The following is a 23,146-nucleotide window of genomic DNA, read 5'->3' on the forward strand; positions in this document are numbered from 1 at the left end:
CATTGAAATCCACTTTAAGGATAACACCACCATGGAAAGCAGGAGAGCTCAGCACTGTTCTCCCAGCTTCCTGCTCTTCCCAATCTGTCAGCCCCAAGAGCTGCTCCCTGAGCTGATCAGTCACAGCTCCAATTCCATCTCTACATGATTAGCCAGCATTAGCAAAGCCAAATCAATGGCTTGATTGCAGATTTGCCAAACAGAAGGGCAATGTGCATGCATTAGAATGATGAGGCAATTTGCAACTTCATTACCTCCTTCAGAGACACGTGAGCTTTTACCCTAAAAGTGGCACAGGGATTTTAAATCCTGCTGAACCCTACAGCTGCCCTGGTTTTCCCCACAGGAACCTGGAGGATTAACAGCTGATACACTGAGGCCAAGCCTGTCCCAGCCCCCATGGCAGCCTTGATAAAGAAAAAAGCCATTATGAATTCCTTCTGAAGGGAGCAGAAGGCTTCACCTGCAGAGGAGACCATCCTTAAGGAAGTCTCCTGCCTCCCTGGGGCTTGGGGTGAAGATGAGAAGAGAAATGTTCCTGCTCCAGTACAGCCCTCAGGTTATTATCCATGATTGATTTCTCCAAGGGGCAGCAGTGAAGTTGCAACCAGAGGTCTGAGGGCAATCCAGAGACTTCAGAGCCTTGGAATGACTGATAAGGGATCAGGAGCAGAAGCAATATTCTCCTCTATCATTCCAGCTTCAGGAAGAGCAGATTGACACCTGCCTGTGAGCTTGGTGTCACCTGCAGAAGCCTGGGGACTTTGATCAGCTTGGTTTACACAAAACCCATTCAGGCTTGAGCCCCTCCCAACCAGAGAGCCCAGGAGGGGCTGAGGGAGCTGGCAAGGGGCTGAGCCTGGAGCAAAGGAGGCTCAGGGGGCCCTTGTGGCTCTGCACAACTCCCTGCCAGGAGGGGACAGCCAGGGGGGGTCGGGCTGTGCTGCCAGGGAACAGGGACAGGACAAGGGGAAAGGGCCTCAGGCTGGGCCAGGGGAGGCTCAGCTGGGACAGCAGCAGCAATTTCTGCATGCAAAGGGTGCTCAGGCCTTGGCAGGGGCTGCCCAGGGAGCTTTGCAGTGCCCAGCCCCTACCCCTGGAAGGGTTTAAAAGACATAAATGTGGCACTTGGGGACATAGGTTAGTGAAGGGCTTGGCAATATCAACTTAACTGTGGGACTTCATGATCTTAAGTGTTTTTTCTCACCTAAATGATTCTCCCAGGATACAAAGGCAGCAGACACTCACTGGAGTGAGAAATTGGGTGTGCCAGAGTCTGCTTGATCACCAAAAAATATAAATACAAACAAAAAGATTCACAGGAGAGATGGGCATCCCAAGAAACAGCCCCTTAGGAATCCTGTCCTCACTCACAGCTGACTGACTGCATGGAAACAAACTCCACAGCTACAGAGAGACCAGTATTTTCAGCTAAAGCACTGAAGTTTTGGGAAACTAAAAGCAGTTTTTTGCAAACAAAATTATTATTCTTCCTCAGCACTTGTGAGGTGAAAATGAGCAGTTACGTTCCACTCCAGCCACTGCACGGTTGTTTGGAAGGAACCTCTGGCTTTCACTTTATGTAAAATCCATGGCAGAACTGAGACAAGACTGGAATCAGTCTGCAGTTTGAGCAGCAACCTGCATTTTACTCAACCACTGTGCTTACATTTTTAATGACAGCTCTCCCCTGCATCCTCCTTAAACTGTTGCTCCACAAAAGCCAGGGAAATTCCTGATGTGCCATATAATGGAACAGACCTATTGCCACGTGTCACTGTGAAAACCCAGATTGTCTGCTGTGAAAGGAGCTAAAATTACAGCTTTAACACCTAATGCAAGGTAAAAACATCCATCTAGTTTAAATAATTTAATGGGGAGGAAAAACCAAGCACTTTCCTTCAAAACAACTTGGAAATACCACAGCAGTAAACTTCAACCTCTTTATAGAGTCTTATCTAAAAGCAAAACTAAGAATACAAAGCATGCTTGTGCAGTGCCCTGCATTTAAATACCTGCCTGTGTGTTGCTGAGGAATAATTTATTTAGGAAAAAAGATCCAGAAAATCATCTTAAACCCCCAAAGAATATGTTACCCAAAATCTACTCCCCCAGCTCATTGATGCCTATCTGTAAATAAAAGATTGTAATCTGGCTTGTTGCAATTAGGTATCATTATCCTGCTCTGTTTTATGATTTTCTTCATTAATGAACTGAAGTGATTTCAGATATTGATAATTACAGTGCTTGCAATTTTTAACAAAAAGCTCTACCATAAAACAATAATTCAAGCTAATAAACCCTGACCAAAATCTCTCTCTTGGGCATAAATCATCAATTAAGTACCAAGAGGAAAATTTAAATACAACTTTGTAATAATTATTTTCAAATTAGCTACAGAAGGAAGCAGCAACTCAAACTCCAATACTTTGGGACTTGTTTGAAAAATTAAGAAAGCAGCTTATGCAATTGATGCTTTTCATCTGACAGCTTTAAATCAACTTACTGCACATGAAAGGTCTGTGGTTTGCAACTGCACTTAATCCCAGCACAGGGTGAACATACCTGCACAACTTCTACATTAAACAGGATTTACTCAGCCAAGAGATTGATAATTCAAGGTCAGGTCACACTGTTCCACACACTGACATCTCCTCTTGTGTTACCCCACTTCTCTGGGTCTTCTGAAAATTCAGACCCACAAGTTCTGTCTCTGCCAACTGCTACAATCAAGCAGGTATTAAAAACAGGCACTGAGAACAGACAGAAAAGTTATCATTTGTTACCACAGTATGAAATGGGCTTCCTAAAATTCATCCACAGAAGATGGCTGGAAGAATTAGGATCTTACTGCTGTTGATGTGGAAGCAAACAAGAAACAAATCAGCCCAAAGAGACTGGATAGACGCTTGGTTTTATTTTTACATGTATTGATTTTATTTTTGCATGTATTTGAACCACTTGTAGGACCTTTAGGAGACCGTGTCAGGCACCAGCTGGAACATCTGCAGGAGGAAGGTCACCATCTGTGGTACAAGTGTGGAACTGCTGAGGCAAATCAGCCCTAGAGAAACACCTCTGAACAAGTGAATGCTAAGCTCAAACACACTGACAAGTCAGATTTCCAGTTGCAAGTGGATTAAAACTGCAAATTTTGCATATTATATTATGGTGAATTACTAGAATCATCACATTGGGACAAGTTATAGACAGGTATTGCAGACAGGCTGAGCTGAATTCTAGATTGCCAGGCAGAGCAGGGATGCTCCTTCAAGGCTGGGGTTTAACAGAAAATTTGAAGAGGTATTAAATCAAGTACTAAGTCAATAAATAAAGTTATAACCATAGGAAGAAAACCCTGACACAAGCAAGGAAGACCTAAGAGTTCTCTTGCACCATGTTATGTACAAAAAAAAAGTAGGGTTCATTTTTGGGCTTTTTACCTTCCTGTGGAATTACAGATGTTTATGAACACCTTCAATTATTTGGCTTTATTCAACTGTAGCAGCACTGGTTGGAAGGGACATCTCTAAACCAATCTCCACCACAGCAGCACCAAACTGGGTCAATTTTCCCCTTTTTCTGAGCAAGTCCCCCTTCCTTGGCTCTGCCTGAATTTTCTGCCTCATTTTTGGGCTGGGACAACCTCTGGTTTGTGCCTCCTGGCACAAGACAGAGAGCAAAGCATCAAAAACCAATTTGCTTTTCTTTCTTTGGCGAGTCAAAGCTTCAGTGAATTGCAGCCATCACATCATTGACCTGGTAAAGCCCCTGCTTCCAAAAATACCCCTTGTGTCTCATATTCAAGGTTTCCCTTTGTTGAAACTGTTTAGGAATGGGTCTGTGTCTGGTTTTGAATAACACAAAGTAATGTTTATTGCTTTCAATACTCATGAGGCAATAAATTACTATTTCCCAAATAAAAACAGCCAGTGACCATGTCTAATAAATTTACTGAGGCTGAACATTTCCATTTGTCACAGGTCACACAACGCAAACATTCTGATACATTTTTCAAATACATATATAGGAATTTGAGCAAGGTGTTATTAGTGCTGATCCTCTAATTAAAAAATTAATTTAAATAAGCCAAAAGATTTTCTTTTTTCACAGAGATCTCCCTAATTCCATACATCCCAAGCAGTAGAACAGCACAGGCTGATGGATTAAACAAAGCCTGATTTTTTAATGACCTGACAAGTAAGTGCAGTCAAGGAGCAGTTAGATAACATGTAAGTGATATCAACCAGAGCAGTCCTGAAATATTTCTCTTTCCAAGTGGTAGTCAATGGCTTATAAAAGAAACAGACCCATCTAGTGGTAACACTGCTTTTATGCTAATGCCTGTGAGAGGAGAGGGGATAAAGGAATTACACCACCAGAAAGAGCAGTGGCAATCAAAGCTTTGCTCCAAGTCAAGCAGGGAGAACTTTTCCTGGGGTGAAGGTGCTGAACAAGCCTTTTCAAATAATTTGGTTTACAAAATATTAGCACTCATCTTCAGCAGAGACCAAGCCTCACCACTCAAACCTGTCAGTCAGGATCAATGTCAGCCCATGGCAGGGAAAGCTCAAATGCACCAGGCAAAGAAACTGCTGGAATGCTCTCCAGAAACCTTCATTTGAGTTTGAAATGTCCTAAACTACTTCAAAAAATTGTTTTTATAATGTAATGACTTTGAGTACATCTGTACCTAAACATCCCTCTGTGTTGAGCAACTGAGTGTTCTGCTCATTTAATCTGGTGTCATTGCATGTGACAATTCTGAGTGGGAATGGTCCCAGGGGACAAGAATGAAAAAAACCCACAATGTGCCAAAATCTGAAAGCCATGCAATTTTAGGCCTGTCAGAGCATTCCTAGCAAAAAGTGCTAGAAAAGCTAATAAGGGCTCATCTAATAATGAATTGAAAATGACAGTAAAATTAGCATCACTGGTCACGATTTCATGGTAAATAGATCTTGTCAAAATAAATCATTGTGCTGTTTTTCAGTGGGAATCTCAGACTTGGGCACTTGGTGCCTCAGGCCATCTTGATTAGAAAACAAAAGCATGCCATGAGATAATAAATGGACTAAAAGCTGTGATGGGTCTCAACAGGCAGCTGCAAAGGAAGACAAAATGCACATATTGCTCCAGGGAACGTTTCCCACCTTGTTCTAAATCCTCCTCTGCCAACAACTCTGCCAAGGCAGTAGAGAAAACTCAAAATGATCAAAGGTAGCAAACAAAACAGACAGCAATGCTCACGCATGGGCAGCTCAAAAGCAAAAGAGGGCCCTGGCCTCACCTGGTACAGCAGCCAATTCCCAAATTTAACTCAATCCTGAAATCCCTACAGATGCACAAAGCAGATGGGAAAAATAATTGGGAAGTAACAGGGATGGAGAGGTGCAAATGGGACAGCAAAGGGAGCAGCCAGCACTGGTTTCAACATGGGAATTTCTAGAAACAAGGTCTTCCTTGGCCTCAGGGAGAGAAAAATCAAAAGAATGAGAAGCAGCAGCAAATCCATGTCTCCACACACAACCCTTTCTCCCCTGGATCTCTACCAGGGTGCACAGGTTCACCTCACAGGCAGCACAGAGCTGCCTTTTCCCACCTTGCAAAGAAAACAAGGATTTGTGGGTCATCTCTCTCAGTGCAAAATCCACCAGGGATGACTTCAGAGCAATCCTGACAACATGGCAGGGAAAGGACTTCTCCACATTTGTAATGTCTGAGCCATAGTTTGTTCCCTTGTCCTCAGAGTCCATCAGCCCTGGGCAGTCTGGCAGTGGTAAAGGACAAGCCCTTTGCTGTCCCCAAGGTCTCTGAGAAACTCATTTCCACTGAAAACACCCCTGCTCTTCCATTGTGCACCATGAACATTGTGAGTCACCACTTCACTGTTCTCTACTGGGCCAACACGACTTGGTCATGTCCCAGATGTAGAAAATGTCCAAAAACCCAGAGCCCTCCACAAAAGAAGGACATGGAGATGCTGGAGAGAATCCAGAGGAGGCCACAGAGATGTTCCAGGGCTGGAGCCAGGCTGGGAGAACTGGGGGATTCACCAGGGAGAGCTCAGAGCCCCTTCCAGGGCCTAAAGGGGCTCCAGGGGAGCTGGAGAGGGACTGGGGACAAGGGATGGAGGGACGGGACAAGGGAGAACAGCTTCAAACTGACTGAGGGCAGGATTAGATGGATATTGAGAAGGAATTCTTGTCTTAGAGTGGTCAGGCCCTGGCACAGGGTGCCCAGAGCAGCTGTGGCTGCTCCTGGATCCCTGGAAACATCCAAGACAAAGCTGGACAGAGCTTGGAGTACCCTGAGATAGTGGAAGTTATCTCTGCCCATAGCAGGGGTGGAATGGGGAGGTCTTTATGGCCCCTTGGAACCCAAACCATTCCACTTTAGGGAATTCCCTTAGCTGAGGATGTGAATGGCCTCCCAGCAGCTGCACTCCAGGTGAGCAGCACCCCCACTCCTGCCTGGTGCTGTAATTCTTGAATCCCAGCCCAGACAACACCTCCCTCCCACATCCCCCAGTGCCCTGTTTTGGTACCTGACAGACCAAAAACCTTTTGGAGAGGGAGCTGCCTGCTCACTGGCTTGTCACAGACTAAAACTAAACACATCTCAATGCAGCCTGCACCCCCATGTCCCTGTTGGTGACAGGGACACAACTCCCAGCTCTCCCCTCCCAATCCTCCCAGGCAGGGAGCAGGATTTTGTCTTTGCTCCAAGGCTCCTTTCCCTGCCCACACATTCAGTAAATCCTTTGATTTGCTGCAATGAACCCAGTAAGTGCAAGATCTAAGGACTAAATCACAAATAACAACCTGGTACCCAGCTCAAGGACTCTGCATCCTGCACCTTTTGGTGTGAAGTTCCAACTTTAATTACTGGAGGGAACCACATCCCCAGTCAGTTGAGATTTTGCTTTACAAGATTGGGCTTCTCCTAGAGAGATTCTGCCCAGGCAAAGGCAGCAGCAAGGAAGTCAGTCCCAACCCCAAAGCACACTTGTGGCCCCTGGGACTGTCTAAAAAGAACAGAAAAAGCCTCCAGGAAAGTCACTTGAGAGCAGTAAGAGAAAGGTTCCTGTAAAACATTATCTGACAAATAATTTGCTACAGAAATATTCCAGTGGAGTCCTGGAGATCAGTTAAGTCCTCAAATGATGCACAAAGGGAAATAAAAGTGAAATTGAGGAATTGAAAGTAGAACAAGTATTTCAATCATACTTTTTAGCAAAGACTGCTGAAATCTATTGCCAAAACTGCTGTTCCTACTGGTTTTCCTCTCAATTAAAGGTGGTGCAAGACAGCGCCACTGGGGTCAGCAGGGCTGAGTTAGTTATTCCTACAGAGGCAATTCCCACTGTGCAAAACAGGGACTAGAACCCCAATGCCATGGCTGTTTTTTTAATTACTAATTAGAGATTGAACTTCCAAACTTGAACAAGATATCTGAGCATTCAAATCTGCATTTATTTTCTTTTATTCAATGTTTGGTCCACTTTAACTTTTAAGCATCTTTTGTAGGAATACCCCTGGACAAGGGGCCAGTATTGTTATATTTACATGTCATTTTTTTGTGCCAAGGGATGCAACAACTATGGAGAGGTGGACTGGGCCATGGCAGCCATCAAGGATAACTTCAACCACTTTAGATTATAATAAGACAACTAAAATTTCTGCAAACAGGCAGCTTCTTAATGCAGACCTTTAATATTTCAGAGAAAACAGGATTTATTGCTTTCATGTGCTTAATGTGAAATAGAGCCAGCAGAGAAAGAAATGAAAGAAATGAAAGAAATGAAGAAAAAGGACCACAGAAATGACACTGGCACACAACAGTAACACCACAAACTTTCTCATACCTGCTATTATGCATGATAGAGTCCAATGAAAAATGGATTGAACATGGCTGTAAGTGCTGCTGCGCTGGGGCTCTTGCATAGCTTTGGAAGGAAACTGATGGGGCTGATTAAATTAAATCAAAAGCTGGAGCACTTCAATGACAATAAAGGCAAAAACAGCCTTCTAATTCAGCATGAGGAAAACTGAGCAGCTGAAGGGAACCACTGAGCTGCAAATTGATTGGCACAAGCTGGTGCAGAGCACTGCTGGGTCAGTCAGCTCCTGCTCCAGGAGTCTGGAAGGACATTTGCTGTCTGGCTGAGGCCGTTCCCCTGCACAGCACCCGAGTGGCTCTGGTGTGACACGCTGTCCTCACTGCCCACATGCACAGGTTTGGCAAATTCGGGACAGGAAGGCAAGAGCATGGCAAATCTAGTACATGAAATTTCTACAGCACCACCATTTCTACAGGTGGTGATAATCCTCCCTGGCAGGGTGGGCAGGCCCTGGCACAGGGTGCCCAGAGCAGCTGTGGCTGCCCCTGGATCCCTGGAGCAGACTGGGACAGTGGAAGGTGTCCCTGCCCATGGCAGGGGTGGAATGGAATGGGCTTTAAGGTCCCTTTCAACTCAAACCATTCCATGATTCCATAATATCTACAAATACACAGGTATTTGTTTCCACACACAGTTAAGTCAGGTTCACCAGAGACACCGGGAAGAGCTGACTGACTTCAGCTGCTGCCAGTTGTTCCTTCTGTTTTCCTTCTGCCTATACAGCAATTGCTGCTATGCTTCTGGATTCAATAATTATAATTTGATGTTCATAGAGGGTCACTTAAAATCTCTGTGAACTGAAGTAAAGGGGTGACAATGTAGCAGATGCCAAGTTTTGTGTTTAGGTTTTTTGTTGGGTCTTTTCAAAAATACTGATCAATTGTTATGATTTCTAGGCACCTCAAACCACTACATTTGATATTTCTCAGCTCTGCAGGCAGACTCAACAAGCAGAAATCAGAGCCTATGTTGTTCCTGCTGCTGAGCAAAGGGATCTCTCTGATTACTGTGTGCTTCCCTGCAGCAGGATGATGAAGAGATGGCACTGATGTGCAGAGAACCATTTCCTTCCTCTGCCATGAGCTGATATCCCTATCTGATAGGAATTCTGAGGGCAGCAAGGTGAGCATGCAGCTGGGAGGAATTCTGCTGTGAAAGCAAACAGTGCTCTTTCAGAAACAGATAATGAATTTGATAATGAATTAATGCAGCATCTTCTCCATTTTGCCTTGAGCCTGTTGCCAGCTCCAGCACCTGCCCCTCCATGGCCACCCCCAGGAAACCTTGGAAGCATCAGCTGGACAGAACACAGGACCAAGGAGCCTGTAGTAAAGCACATATGTGTCCTCTTGCTTTGCCAGGAGAGCTCTCCACTCCTGCTGATCATCTTTTGGATCTCCATGATGTAGATCTTGCCATTAAAAAACTTTGAGAACAAACTTTGAGCCTTTGCTCAAGCATCCCCAAAACACCAGCACTACCCACCCAGTCTAAGTACTTAGAGGAAATCCCATAATATCCTAAAGATTTGTAAGCAACCATTATATCAGTGCTTATTTATTGCCATTTGATCTGAAAGAAGGATTAAATTGACTGGGATTTAATCACCATCCCCAAGATTTAATATTACTCAGCAGAAAAGCTGAACTAAAAAGGTGTTTGGGAATACTGAGAAAAAAATGTTGTCAGGTATTTCTTTTAGTCCTACTTAACTGCACCTAAGCACAAAACAAGATTTCACTTTGCCTGAAAGATTCCCAGGCACACAGGGCCTCAAGAGGCATTACTTCAGGATTCTTAATTTTGAAGAGATTTCCAGAAAGCTTCTTGAGAGAGCACATACTTGTGTACACAGACAGTGTAAGTGGCATCTGTCAGAGCAGGGATGACTTGCAAGCAGAAATTCTGTATATTCCTCCCAAAGAAGATTGTGTTCTCCTCCCCCTGCTTTTCCTTTCTGCTTCTGTGAGCCAGGAGGGAAAAAAACCTACTGCCCATGTTCACACTTGGATTTGCCTCTTGTGAGAAAAATCCCCAGGGAAGAGCAGAGCTTAATTCCCAAGGCTGGGCAGCCTCTCCAGGTGAGAATTCCTGTCCTTATCTCCTCCTCAGGCTCAGATTTCTGCACTGCACTGGGATCAAGCTTGACCCTAAAATGGGAGGTGGCATCCCAGGGAAAGCACCTCCCATCAGGATCACATCCTGGTTTTAGCAGTTCCTCTGTCCTTGTTGAGCTGATTTACCCAGTTCTGTGCCCTTACTGTGTCAACTGAATCCACCTTGACTTCCCACTGTTCCTCTCCTTCTTTCCTGGGCTAAACTAAGGATAATGCTGCACTGTAAAAAGTGGGTCACAAGGAAAATAGGGAAGAAGAACAAAGACCATAGCATCATTTCTTTTCATCTTTAAAAAAAAAAATCAAAACAAAGTTTCAAACCATTCAAGGACAAAAAAAATAGTCTTCAGTCAGTATAGAAAAAAATGTTTTGCCATCTCCAAGCTACAGGGCTGAAGTTCTCCTTCAGAATTACTCAGACAAACTCTCTCCATCACATGGTGCTGATAACTTCACTAAAAGGCAACTCCTTTGGAATTTAGGAGTATAAGAATTTAGACATGCACTAGAAATTAGAATCTGTACATCCAAAGAATCCTTCACTTGATGTTCACTAATACCTGTCACTTACTCTGTTACATTTCCTACTGAGAGCATATTTAACATATTTAAGTACTTTGGTACCTCTTGTTTCCATTCCATATTTTTTGTGTGCAGTTGGGGTTTTTGTGGGCTTTGGGTTTTTATTTTCAATGATAACTTGTTCAATAAGTAAATAAAAGTGGAGCTTTTAAAGTTGCCATTAGTGAACCTTGAGCATCCAAACAGATTGAGCAGTAATGTCTCCAATACCTAAACCCAGGGATAGATGAGGTGTAATGAAATACAGTTTAAGTTAAAGAACAAAGTATTAATTCCGGAGCTTTCACCTCTAACACACTCTGGTCTTGCATTTTTATCTAAGCAACACTCCTGCTGATTATCTTTTGGATCTCCATGATGTAGATCTTGCCATTAAAAAACTTTAAGAACAAACTTTGAGCCTGTGTCTGCTCAAGCATCCTTAAAACACCAGCACCACCCACAATGACCACTCTAAGCACTTATAAGAAATCCCACAATGTCCCAAAGGATTTTTTTGAGTAACCACTCTGCCTCTTGCACCTCAATAAATTCCAGCTCATCTTTGCTGCAGGAGGTTAAATGTACAGGAAGGTCAGATCCCAGCCAGAAAATGGGAAACACTCAGGAAGTTGCTGAGAAGCAAACTCACAACAGCCACAAATATTTATTTATCAATATTTCCAGGAGGGAATGAGTAATTTGCATGTCAAAGTCTTCAGAAAGTCACTTCTTCTCACTGACCAGACTGGGGATAAGCCACAATTACAAGTCCTTGCTGAAACTTTCACACTCTAATTTCCCTGATGGTATAAACCCCTAATCAAAGGGAAAAACCTGAGACATGAGGACTGTTAAACTCTAATCCATCCAAACAAGCTGCTCTGTGTGAAACTTGAAATTTCTGTCACAACACCACTAGAGGCACATGGCATTTCCCAGTTCTTCCAAGAAACATTGCAGTTCACCCCACAACCTTCCAAAAGAAATTAGCCTACCTCACGCACAGGGGTATGGAAATCAAGAACCCAAGGACATGAATAAAGTTGAGATTATTTTTCACTCTTTCCTTCCAGTTCCTCTCCCACAAAGATTGACACTCTTTTAGAGCAGTCTGAAGGCAGCAGAACATTCTTGCCCTGCCTCAAACACATAAAAAAATCACCCCAAAATTGAGCACATCTTCCCCAAGAGAGCAAAGCCTTCCACCTCTCTGCTCACAAGGAAAACAAGAGGCAGAGAGGAACCTGGGGCTTCTGCAGACACAGGAAACACAAAGGCGCCTTCCAAAAAGAGGCCAAAACCTGACAAATCTTGGAATTTTTCCACAAGAACTCCAGTGAAAACAACCTAGGGGAAGGAAAGAGTCGTGGGGTGACAAACTTTATCCCAATATCTTGTGTTGTGTCTGGCAGCTGTGCCTTTTCTCTCTTCCCCCCTCTCCCCTAGCCGTCTTGCTGCGGCGGGGCGGGGAAGAGAGGAGGGAGTGTGACCAGGCACTTCGCTTTTGGCTGCTTGGCTTGGTTAGCCGCTTGCTTGCTTGCTTTCTGCGCTGTTTTTTTTTTTCCTTTTCTTTTGTTCCCTCTTTCTTACCCTCCCCTGAAGATACTGGACCGGCTCCAGACCTGACCTGAGACATCCAGGACCCGCCCCGGAGTCTGTGAGAGAAGCTCAGCGCCCTCCACAACACAGCCTGGTTTCTTTTCTTTTCTTTTCTTGTGTTGGGGAGTGTTCTTTTGTTACTTGTAAATAAATAGGTTTTGTTTTCCACTTTGCTCCTCTGAGAAATTCCTTCCTGAACCTGGTATTGGGGGAGGGGTGGTTGGAGGTTTGTTTTGTTTTGGGGGACTCCCTTTTGGAGATTTCCCCTAATTTGTCCTAAACCAGGACAGAAAGTGTGCAAGTTTCTGCTCCAGGGACAGCTGAAGGAAAACAACCCCGATCTCTCAGCAGCCTTCATCCCTCACAAAGAGATCCTCACATCCCTCCAGCACAAAGTTATCACTGGGTGCTCCTGCCCTGACATCCCTTCAGGCTTCCTGCTGCCTATCCTTCCAAATTTTCCATTTCAAAGGGAAGCTGAGAACCCTGATCAGTCTGAAAACAGCTCAGGACTGGGAAATGCACACAAGGTTTGGGGTGAAGCTTCCCTCTGTCCCAAAAGGGGATCTGCTATAAAGGCTGCAGGTGCAATCCACCAGCTTAGAAGAGGAAATTATTACTTGTGGTTTTCTATTTTCTTTGCAGGGTAACACCACTGAAAACAGATGGGATATATTATTTCATCTTCACTTATGCATCAGAAGATTAAAATAGTCCCCAAATATTAACATTATGTCTGCTGGTTAGAGAGGGGAGATTCAGACTATCAGTCCACTTTAAAAAATCCACAAAAAACCCAAAACAAATCAACAAAACAAAAAACCTAAAAAACCCCTCCCAAAATTCAAAACCCAGCAACACACCAAAGCTAGAAAGCCATGCAGGTCCTGACTTCTCTCCCAAGAAAAAGGCAGTTAGTACATCATCCTGCCTGCTCTAAGATGGCATTAAACTCTTAATTCTGAAAATTAAAAACAAAACCCATCTCTGTATTCTATATAAAATCTGATAACTTCTCTCAGTGCATTATTAATTCTTGTACTCTGGTAGCTGATCCTGAGGTTCACAAGGAGGCCTGTGACTCATATTTTTTGTTATTCCCTGTGGTCAAGAACAGAGAACACATAAATGACAAATTAAATGGCCTGACCAAAAAGCTCCTGGACGCCAAGTGCATGAAAAGATACAGACCAGACCAAAAATCCAGTTGTGTCATGTCAGGGAAAGAATCCCACCAGGGCTCAAAGCCCAAGAGCAGAGACAATCATTCCAGATGGAAAAGTCTAGCATCAAAGTCATCAGAGGGGGAAATAATTAATAGAAATATCTCAGACTCCTGGATCAGGACCTGTGACAAACAAGAAAAGCTCTTTAGATAATTATGTACCTTTGAGAGAGTTTCTTGCTTTGGAACAAAAAAACCCCAAATCACCCAAAACATGGTTCCTTAAGTTGCCAATGAAAACCAATCCAAGGGTTTGGGAGATTTCTTTTCATTGTTTTACTTTCTTATTTGGGAAAGTAGCTGGAAAAATTCCATAGGATTTCCTCTGCCAGTGTCCTTGGCTCAGAGTTCTCACCAAGAAAGACATCTTAACTCCAATGACATTAAATAAAACACAGGCCACTGCCACAACAAAGAAAATAAAATAAAGACATTAAAACTTGAGAGGAGGTAGCAGATTTAAGAAGCCAGAGCTAGCACTGCTCCTTCACCACACACTTTTTGTTTCTGTGTCCTGATTACAAGCAGTTTTCATCTCTCTTGAACTACTGCAATTTGTCTAATTTATTCCAGGAGTAAATGGTAGAAATAATGAATGTCAAATACTCAAGCTTTTAAGAAGCCAAATGTTCTCCTTTAAAAACAAAAAGCAAAAAAAAACCTAAACAAACAACCAAAAACAAAATTCCCCAAAATAAACATAAGGGAATGACATTTTTAAGGAGAGCATAAACACAAGGTGGTCATTTTCATGTGTCTGGGCCTAGGCAATCACACAAAAGAAAATGGTACTCAAATGAAATAGAGGAATATAAAGCACTTCATTGTTTTCTCTCATTTTCTTCATCTCCTGGCACTTGAAACCCAGAAGTGTTGTGCTCCATTAACAGCCCTGGTGTTCAACTGGAAGGAGAGCCTTTATTTTGGCAACCCTGCACAACCCCAGCAGCACACAACAGAACCACACTGTCCACTAACATATGTGAGAAGAGCATTTTCTTTATTTCCCTGTCCTCTTTCACATTGTAATTTCATTGATTTGCTTACTGAATTCACCAAGATTAAAGATCCATGCAGTCAGGGAGCCCCACATAGTCCTCTTCAATGCATTACTGGCACAATCATAATTTGTATTAAAGAAGAAAAGAAGACAAACCTTGTGCAATAAAAATCACTTTCATTTTGAAAGAACACAAAGGACCAAGCTCTTTTACATTTTACTGTCATTTGTCAGTCTTTCAGCAATATGTAAGAGATTTTATTCACCAATAACTTTTCATAAAATAATAAAAAACATTAAGCAGAGGAGCATAAAGTATCTCTTGAGTTACTTCATGGAGCTGTAGCTACATGCTGCAGATCCATCAGCAGCTGAGGAATGCAGATATTTAATAATTCACTTGCTGACCCCAATGGTACCAATCCCAGGTTTTCTCAGAAAATTTGTCAGGATAATAGGATGTTACAGCTTTTAACTCTAATGATCACTGCCAAGTTTAGAACAAGAAGTCCAAAAAATTATTTTACTTTTGGTATTTCTGCCAGTACTTCGTCACCAGCCTCAGAATCCAGTTTGAGTCTTCACATGTCTCCAATCCCTGTCCTGTGAGCTTCCTTCAGGTGATACCTGACAAAACAACATTGTCTATTTGGGGAGCAAAGGAAAAGAAACCTTTTTATTTTGAGGAGCCCAGGCAGGCAGATCACTGAAATGGCACTGAACTCAAGAGAAATATACATAATTGTCACATCAGGGAAGTTTCAAATCTAATTTTTTCTTTAAACTGAATTTCAAACTACTACAGAGGAGAAGAATGGGTTCTACCATCAGTTGTATTTTCAAGTTAAACAGGTTTATATTTGACCCACATGAGATCTTAAAGTACCTCTCAAATGCTAGTTTAAGACAGAATTTCCCCCATTAACACCCATGCAATGAAACACACCTTGCAATTCTGTGAAATTTCTACAGCAAGGAGTGAAGTGCCAAAGAAAAAAAAAATTCCTATTTGTAGAAGTGAGAGGAATGGGCAGAACAAAGAGCATTAATTGAAAATTTGGATGAAAGCCACTGGTTTGGAAGGTAAAGAATAGCACAAAATTGCAAGTGCAAGCAAATCAGCATTTCATAAGCCAAGTGAGAAGAAAAACAAATGAGTTACTACCTGCGCTATTTATAGCCCAACCTTCCTGCAGGTGACAAACTAAAGGAGAATGTTTAAAAGAAGAAATCTAAAGCAAGAGACCTCTGTGGATATTTATGGGGAGAGTTTTCCTAAGCTTGTGGGCAGAAAGCTTTCTCAGGGGAGGAAGCCCAGCATCATAAAGAACTGAGGCAGCCGCCCTTTACCTGTACCATGGGAAACCCTGGTTTGTTTTCTTCAATCCACAACAGCTCTGATGTAATTGATGAATTATCAGTTAAAATATTTCACATCCAAACACAAGTTATTTAGAGCGGATGAGTTTTAAAAGCCCAGTCTTAGAGCAGGAGTCTGGAGAGGTTTCACAAAGGACCAGATTCTTGTTGAGCAGGTAGACATTAAAAATAAAATAAAATAATAGTGACAATAAGCAACAACACTCATTATTTGTTACAGCACAAGAAAACAAAGCACCACAACAGCAGAGTTCCTCAGATCTTCATTACACCCCAAATCCATGCAGGTCCATATGCTCTTTCTCCAGTTCAACAAAACAATTGTACCCTATTTCTCATCCATTTCTGGAATTTCAGCATAAGCAGCCTTTTAGAAGATACAGAAGTAGGAACACTCAGACATTAGTTAGAATTTCCGGGGTCTGAATTCCAGAACTGATAAAACAGTCGGCACCAGACTGCTCACTCCCTTACAGGAAGCCAATTTCTCCCCAACCATCAACACATTTCATATGCTTAGCTTTGATAACATCAATAACTGCAACTTAAACTGATAGAAAGTTGATTTTTAGTCACAAACCCTTCAAATGCTCTCAACTCTTTATAAATAAACATCCTCTACAGGGTAAGAAAATTCAGACTGTTAATGTTAATAACCACCACCTCAGCATATACAAGGCAGAAGGATCCCTGGCACTTAGTTATTATTTACAACCTCTCCATCAAAATTAAGTTCAAAACTTCAATAATTCAAGACAATTCACTGTTTATGCCAACAGGACCTGTGGTGAGAAACATTTCCTGAACTGCAGCACAGGTCTGGGGAAAAAAGCAGGAAATGCTTGAATCATGGAAGAGTTTGGGCTGGAAGGGACCTTAGAGGTCAGAAATTTGAAAGACACCCTCAGGTTTAGGGGAGTTTAAAGGCCTAGAGAACCCCACACCATCAGCCTGGAGGAGTTCACTTCTCTGCTACTGCATTTCCTTCAGATTGCATTGACAAAGCAGGGCACTGCCTTGGTCCTTAATTACATCCCAGTTCTTGAGAGGACTCCTGCACATGTCACCCTCACACCATCCCCAAGCACACCAACAGCAACCACAGGTATTTAGGGAATTTTAATTTGCTTTAAAACATCCTCTACCCCTAAATGAATCTGTCAGAAGCTTAACTTGCACACTGGCCTGCTGAAGGCACTTGCACAAGTCCCACACTCCGGGCTCAGCTTCCCCACAGACTCCAGTAACACACTCCCCCTCAGGGACAAAGCTGAAAAATTAGGGGTGTTTCACTACTTAGCATATCAAGAGTTTGACCCTAAACACACTCTCCTCAGTACCCAAAATAATGTTTATATTCTTCCTAATACAAAAGGTTAGCCCACCATTTCAGGAAAACACTCCCCACCATTTCAGGATTTTCTCCCCTTCAGTTTTGGTACAAAGGGACGCAAATTTGCCCTCAGGATCACAAGAGAGCTCGGTCCCACGTCACAGCACTGACAACCACAACACACAAAGTATCACCACACAATTTCAGAAAGCTTTAAGCATTTTCTCACCCAGAAAAACGCCATACCTGATCAGAGGGCTTCAGGTATCTGCCCATGCAGGGCAACAGCATTCCACTTCAGAAAGCCTCAAATAACTGCTCATCTTGCTCTTCAGCCCAACCTTTTATCCCCTCATGTTGATGCACTGCACCTGTGTGCCCTCTGCTCCCTGGGTGATTGGTCAGTGCCCCTGGGCTCATTAATGGCTCATTATCTTTAATATCATTCAGCTGCTTCTCACAGGTGTAGCCAATTAGGGATGAGGTTCAGCCCCAGCCCCAATCCCAATGACCACAAACGCTATACCTACAGTTCCACTGCCCTGGTATTGAGCAGAACTCACCTGTGGTCTCCAAAATATATTTTGGAACAGCAGCAATTTCATTAAGTTTCCTACATGGATAGATCTTAAGAGAATAATTTATTAGGTGTCCAACTTGAGCAGGGCACAGAGCAGTGGAGGGCTCTCAGGAGCCACCAAAATGCTAGGACTGGGTTTCTCAGCTCCCATTAGAACCAATAGAGTTTTTCACTCAGTGCTCTAAAAACAAACTGAACTTCAGCTATTTGGGACACCTTTCATAAACTGCAGACATTCTTCTGAGTTAGAAGGGCTTTATTCAAAGGAGAAGTATCTTGGTAGGGTATGTCAAAGTGCCCCCGGTGACAGTCCCAGTGCAGGAATAATCAGCTCATATCTGACCTGCCATCTGCTCCCAAAGGCCAGGTGGAGAACAGCATCTGGAAACATGGTTAATAAGCAAAATACTTGGTGGGAAGGTACTGGAACAGTGAGGAAGATCAGTGTCACACTGTCACAAACCCAGACACCAGGCTGGGAGCAGACAACAACTCTGAGCTGGACTGTTTGACTAAACCTGAGTCTAGCAGCACAGGGTGCAAATCAAAGAGGGCACCCCCAGCCCATTCTGAAGCTGGGTCTCAGCCTGCTTCTGCCAGTAACTCACAAATTCAACAAACTTCTTTTTTTCTTTTTCATTTTATTAAGGTAAACCTGTTTTTCATGACCATGAGTTAAGCTGTGGCATGCAGATATCAAACACCCAACCAACCGGGTCTCAAATCACTGCTCACACAGAGATGGAAAAATGAGCAACTACGGTAAAAACAGCAATAACAAAATTATTAAAAAAAAACCAAAAAACAAAACCAAAAACAACCAACAAGCCATTGTATCCCAGAAGTGAGAGATAGAGAGTTTTAACTGGTAAGACATATTCCAACTACAAAACCAAAGGACACTGAGCAAAACTTGTACCACAGCACTTCCAGAACTCAGCATTTGTGGGAAAGGCCTCTGATTTAATTTCATGCTGCTGATTTTTTCACTGACTTATCCCAACTGTAGCAGTACTGTGAGAATTGCATTGTCCAATTTTGCTTTGGATATAAAGACAAGTTTCAGCTGTTACTTTAATGGACTCATTTGCACTAACTGGAAGCATAACCATTAAAAAAAATTATTTATGTTTCTTGGAGAAGTGTTCCCAAATCTACCACAGAGCATGAGTAATCTCAATTTATAAATCTTGAAGCTGCTTGGGCCTGCCAAATGCTGATTATCCACAGTGCCTTCAAACTTGTAAAATTATAGGTACAATAGACAGCAAAAATGGAGAAAAATCCAACATGTGGAAGAACAAGAGACACCCTCACCCCAGTGGTTTTTCTTACCACCAGCGTTCCTGATGGAATAGGACTAAATGGACTAAAAGAGGACTGTCCATGCGAGCACTAATTTTGGCATATATTTTAAAAAGAAGATAAATTATGTCAGCATCAGAGGTTATAAACCTTGGGATATTTTGGTATTTGTGGGTTTTTTTCACTTGAACCATGATCTACTGAGAAAACATGATAGAAAATACAAACCCAGGATGAGTTCAACTGATAATTTTGGCAAAATTAAACCCAGTCAGGAGTTCATGAGCCCCCAGGTGTCTGGGAACCATATCTTCAGTGTGAGGGCTTATTTGGAAGCCTAAATGTAGATGTTGTAAAGTTACTAAATTTACCTCCAGTAATAAAAGCTAATTTGGGGCCTTATTTTGGGGAAAGCTCTCTTTAAATTTAGATTTAGAAGCTCAATGCAAATAGCTGCTCTTTGTTAAGAAGTTCCAGTCACTGCCAATTCCCTTTTGCATGCTGATACCCACAAAGCTCTGAGAGAGAAAATTAGCTGGCTTTGAAATTTCTTCCTTGCTTCCTAGCTCAGCGTGGCCAGGAACTTGTGGTCATTTCTGTTCCCAGCAAGTCCTGCCTGCGCCCCAGATGAGACACAAACAAGAGCCTTATCAGAGCAGGGCAATGAATGGGCCCTGGCAAAGGGGGACACCTTGCATTCAGCTGGCTAAGGAACAGCCCAAACCAGCTTTAAAGCTTTTACAATAGCAACAAAGGGGGCAAAAAAATTAAAAATTGAAGTACAGAACTGAGACACAGATGCTGGCCTATTGGGGTAACACAGTTATGGCCGTGCTGCCAAATTAAATCAAGCTTATGTGCTCAAAGAAAGGGCCAAAATCCAATTCACTCTTACATTTTCTTAGAGGAGACAAAAGAAATATTTGCTTTTAGCTTCTCTGTTTAGTACTATAAACTCTGTGGTTGTTCTGCTTCCAACTGATAACATAAAGAGGCACAAGGGCAGAAAGGGCTGGAGGAAAATAATATCTCAGCCCACCCAGCACTGATCAATGGATGGTGCTTCTGGTCCTCTCCTGAAGAAGAGCTTTGCATCTGGAGCACACCAGTATATCCATTTACACAGGCAATGCTCTTAGATCTCTTTTACTGCACATTCTGTCATGACACATATTCACATTCTGTGGACTGGTTAGTTCAATCCCAAACTTGCTTTCCTGGAGCTCCAACAAACCTGGAATTTGGGTCATGCAAAGCCCTCACGGAATGGCAGCAGACCTAGAGGAGTGCATTGGTACCTGCACAATTTGCACATCTGTGCTCAGGCAGCATCTTCTGCACTCCACCAGAATTCTGGTGCCTAATTAGCTTCCATCAGAAATTCAGCCACTCCCAGCCCTGCTGATCTCTGAGCAGCAGCTGGAACAAAACCAGCCTTATTTTCTGCTGAATTCCAATGCCACCAGGCAGCAGGATGGAGTCAGGGTGCAGACAGACAACAGCAGCCATTGTGCATCACCTCATTACCACCTTCTTCTTCAGGTTCTGCACCTTGGTAGGAACAACCCCAGGCACCAGCACAGGCTGGGAGTCCCTGCTGGAGGAGCTCTGTGGGGAAGAATCTGGGGACATCGAGCTGTCCCTGAAGCAGCAGAGTGTCCTGGGGACACCAAGCTGTCCCTGAGCCAGCAGAGTGTCCTGGGGACACCGAGCTGTCCCTGAGCCAGCAGAGTGTCCCGGCCCAAGGAGGCCAATGGAGCCGGGGGCAGCAGCAGAGCATTGGCAGCAGGGCAGGGAGGGATGCTGGCCCTGGGGCAGCCCTGGAGGCACCTCTGCAGTGCTGTGTCCAGCTCCGGGTGCTGAGCACAGCAGGGCCAGGAGCTGCTGGAGCTGAGCAAGGGCCTGGAGCATGTGGGTGCCCTTCCAGGCCAGGCTGAGGGAGCTGGGGCTGCTCAGCCTGGAGAGGAGCCCCAGCTGAGAGGGGCCCTCAGGCCTGGCTGGGCCTGGCTGCAGGGAGGGGCAGAGCAGGGCCCAGGCTCTGCTCCGGGGCCCAGCGATGGCACCAGAGCCACGGGCAGGGCCTGAGCCCAGCAATTGCCCTGCACAGGAGGCACAACTTGTGCCCTGGGCAGTGCCCAGCCCTGAGCACATTGCCCACACAGCCTGGGGGCTCTCCTCCCTGGGGCTGGGGCACAGCTGGCTGCACACAATGCTGTGCCCTGGGCTCTGGGATGGCCCTGCTGGAGCAGGGAGGGGACACCAGGTGCCCACTGAGCTCCTGCAGCCTCACACACCCTGGGATTTATTCAATCCCCCACCTCCTCCTTTTCTAAAGCTTGGGAAGCAAACTAAAGTCACTGTCACTGCTGGATGGCCTCAAGCCAGGTCACACATCAGAACAGTCACCTCGGGGCAGGTGATGCACAAGCAGCTCAAGTCTGCCCTGCACTGATTCCAGCAGCATTCACACACACCCAGGCTGGTTTTTCAGCCCATCCCTGTTTCCTTTCTATCTCCACTGTTACTCCCCTTCATTTGCATTTGGGCTCAAAGGAAGTCTTACACTAATCTGTTTTACCAGCCCTGTTCACTTTTCACACAAGGATTTTCCATTCAGAGCCTCATCAAAGCACAGAAGAGCTGAGCACTCCTGCATCCTCTGGACAGTGTTCTGATCACTGCGTCACATCTTTCCCTGGGCATCATTTCATGGCTGTGCCACAGACCTGGCACTGCCAGGCTTCACCTCAACCAGCACTTTTAAGGAGCTGCTTCTCAAGCACAGATCCTCTTTTACAAATGCTGATCACTTTGAGTTTTTTTTTACATGCGCATTAAAAACTCCAAGCATGATACTGTCTGCTAAAGCAGACAATTCTGATCTGAGGACAAAAGTGAACAATTCTAGTTTAATTGCTTAACTTTCCATAACTTCATCCTTATTCCAAGTACAGTATGATTATAAATGCATTTTGGACAAGAAGATTACTATTGAGCTTACATCTCTTAATTATGTTTCTCTTTTCATATACACAGCTTTGGTCTGGCTCTTGGCTGTGAAAATTACAGATTTACTTGGACTTCAAACTGGAAGTACTTACATTTATTTCCATGGGAGATTTTAATTCTTTTCCAAGTAATTTCAGCATTTGAAATATAAGCCCTTCAGTGCTGTCAAATACACCCCAAATAGTAACACAAGTATTTTTAAAGTCATTTAAAAAATCATTAATCCTCAATTTCTACCACTTTTCATCCTAATCATTCATATAATGTCCCAATCTCTATTTCTATTGTATGTGTGAACTGTAGCTCCAAAGTCTAAGGAAGATTAACTCCAGAAACTGAATCTCTTCTGCACAGATAGCTGAAGAATAGCAACACTTCATTTTCCTGTTTTGAGTTCTTTCAGTGTTTGATTAGAACATGGTCACAGTCACTGCAATCACTGGAGTTTTATTCAGTTTTTGGTTCATTTTATATGAATCACATTATAGAGGCAATGTGTGCCATTTCACTCAAGGAAACAGATATTTCTTCTAAGATATTCTTGGAGCAAAAGCAACATTCAAATCAGTGACTTCAGCCAGACTCTTCAGCAGGTATCAAACCACCACAGGGAGAACTGAAGTTCTTCACAACTGAAGCCCTTAGAGCAGGCGTTAAAAAAAAGTAAAGATTTATCCACCATCAGGTAAGATGGAAGGTAAGAAGGGAACACTGGCAGTTCATGCAATTAAAATTTCCTCACAGGCATTTAGAAAAGAATCAACAAGACAGCTATCAAAGGCAATATTTTTCTAGTTAGTAGATGGTTTTATAAAGGTGTAACAATGCTGCAGCACCTCGAGTGAAGCTGTTCAGACACCATCACTGTCCCCATGCTTCTGCTCCAACTGGTGTCCTTTGAAATGTCTGCTCTTGTCTGAGAGGTCACACCAAACCTCCCTGCAGAGCTGCCCTGGGATGCAGGAGGATCGGGATACAGAAACATGCACCCACCCAGCTTTAGAAATTCTGCTCAAGGGATTAGAGAGAATAAAATAAATAAACTCATGGCTTGAAATACATTTACAGAAGAAATGAGATCAATGAGAAGAACTGACACCACAGAAATGGGTCCTGAAGTACCCAGCTACT

The 23,146-nt window shown here is 43.5% G+C and overlaps 1 long non-coding RNA gene across 1 annotated transcript; it reads right to left on the reverse strand.

The window, feature by feature from the left end:
• Positions 1–14,644: 14,644 nt before the first annotated feature.
• LOC131561568 (uncharacterized) lies at positions 14,645–17,417 on the reverse strand. Its single transcript, XR_009275085.1, has 2 exons — positions 17,368–17,417; positions 14,645–15,035 (listed from the first exon to the last, which is right to left on the reverse strand). It is a non-coding gene; the product is annotated as an uncharacterized LOC131561568 (long non-coding RNA).
• Positions 17,418–23,146: the final 5,729 nt, after the last annotated feature.

Source organism: Ammospiza caudacuta, chromosome 9 (genome assembly GCF_027887145.1).
Source record: "Ammospiza caudacuta isolate bAmmCau1 chromosome 9, bAmmCau1.pri, whole genome shotgun sequence".
Lineage (NCBI taxonomy): Eukaryota > Metazoa > Chordata > Aves > Passeriformes > Passerellidae > Ammospiza > Ammospiza caudacuta.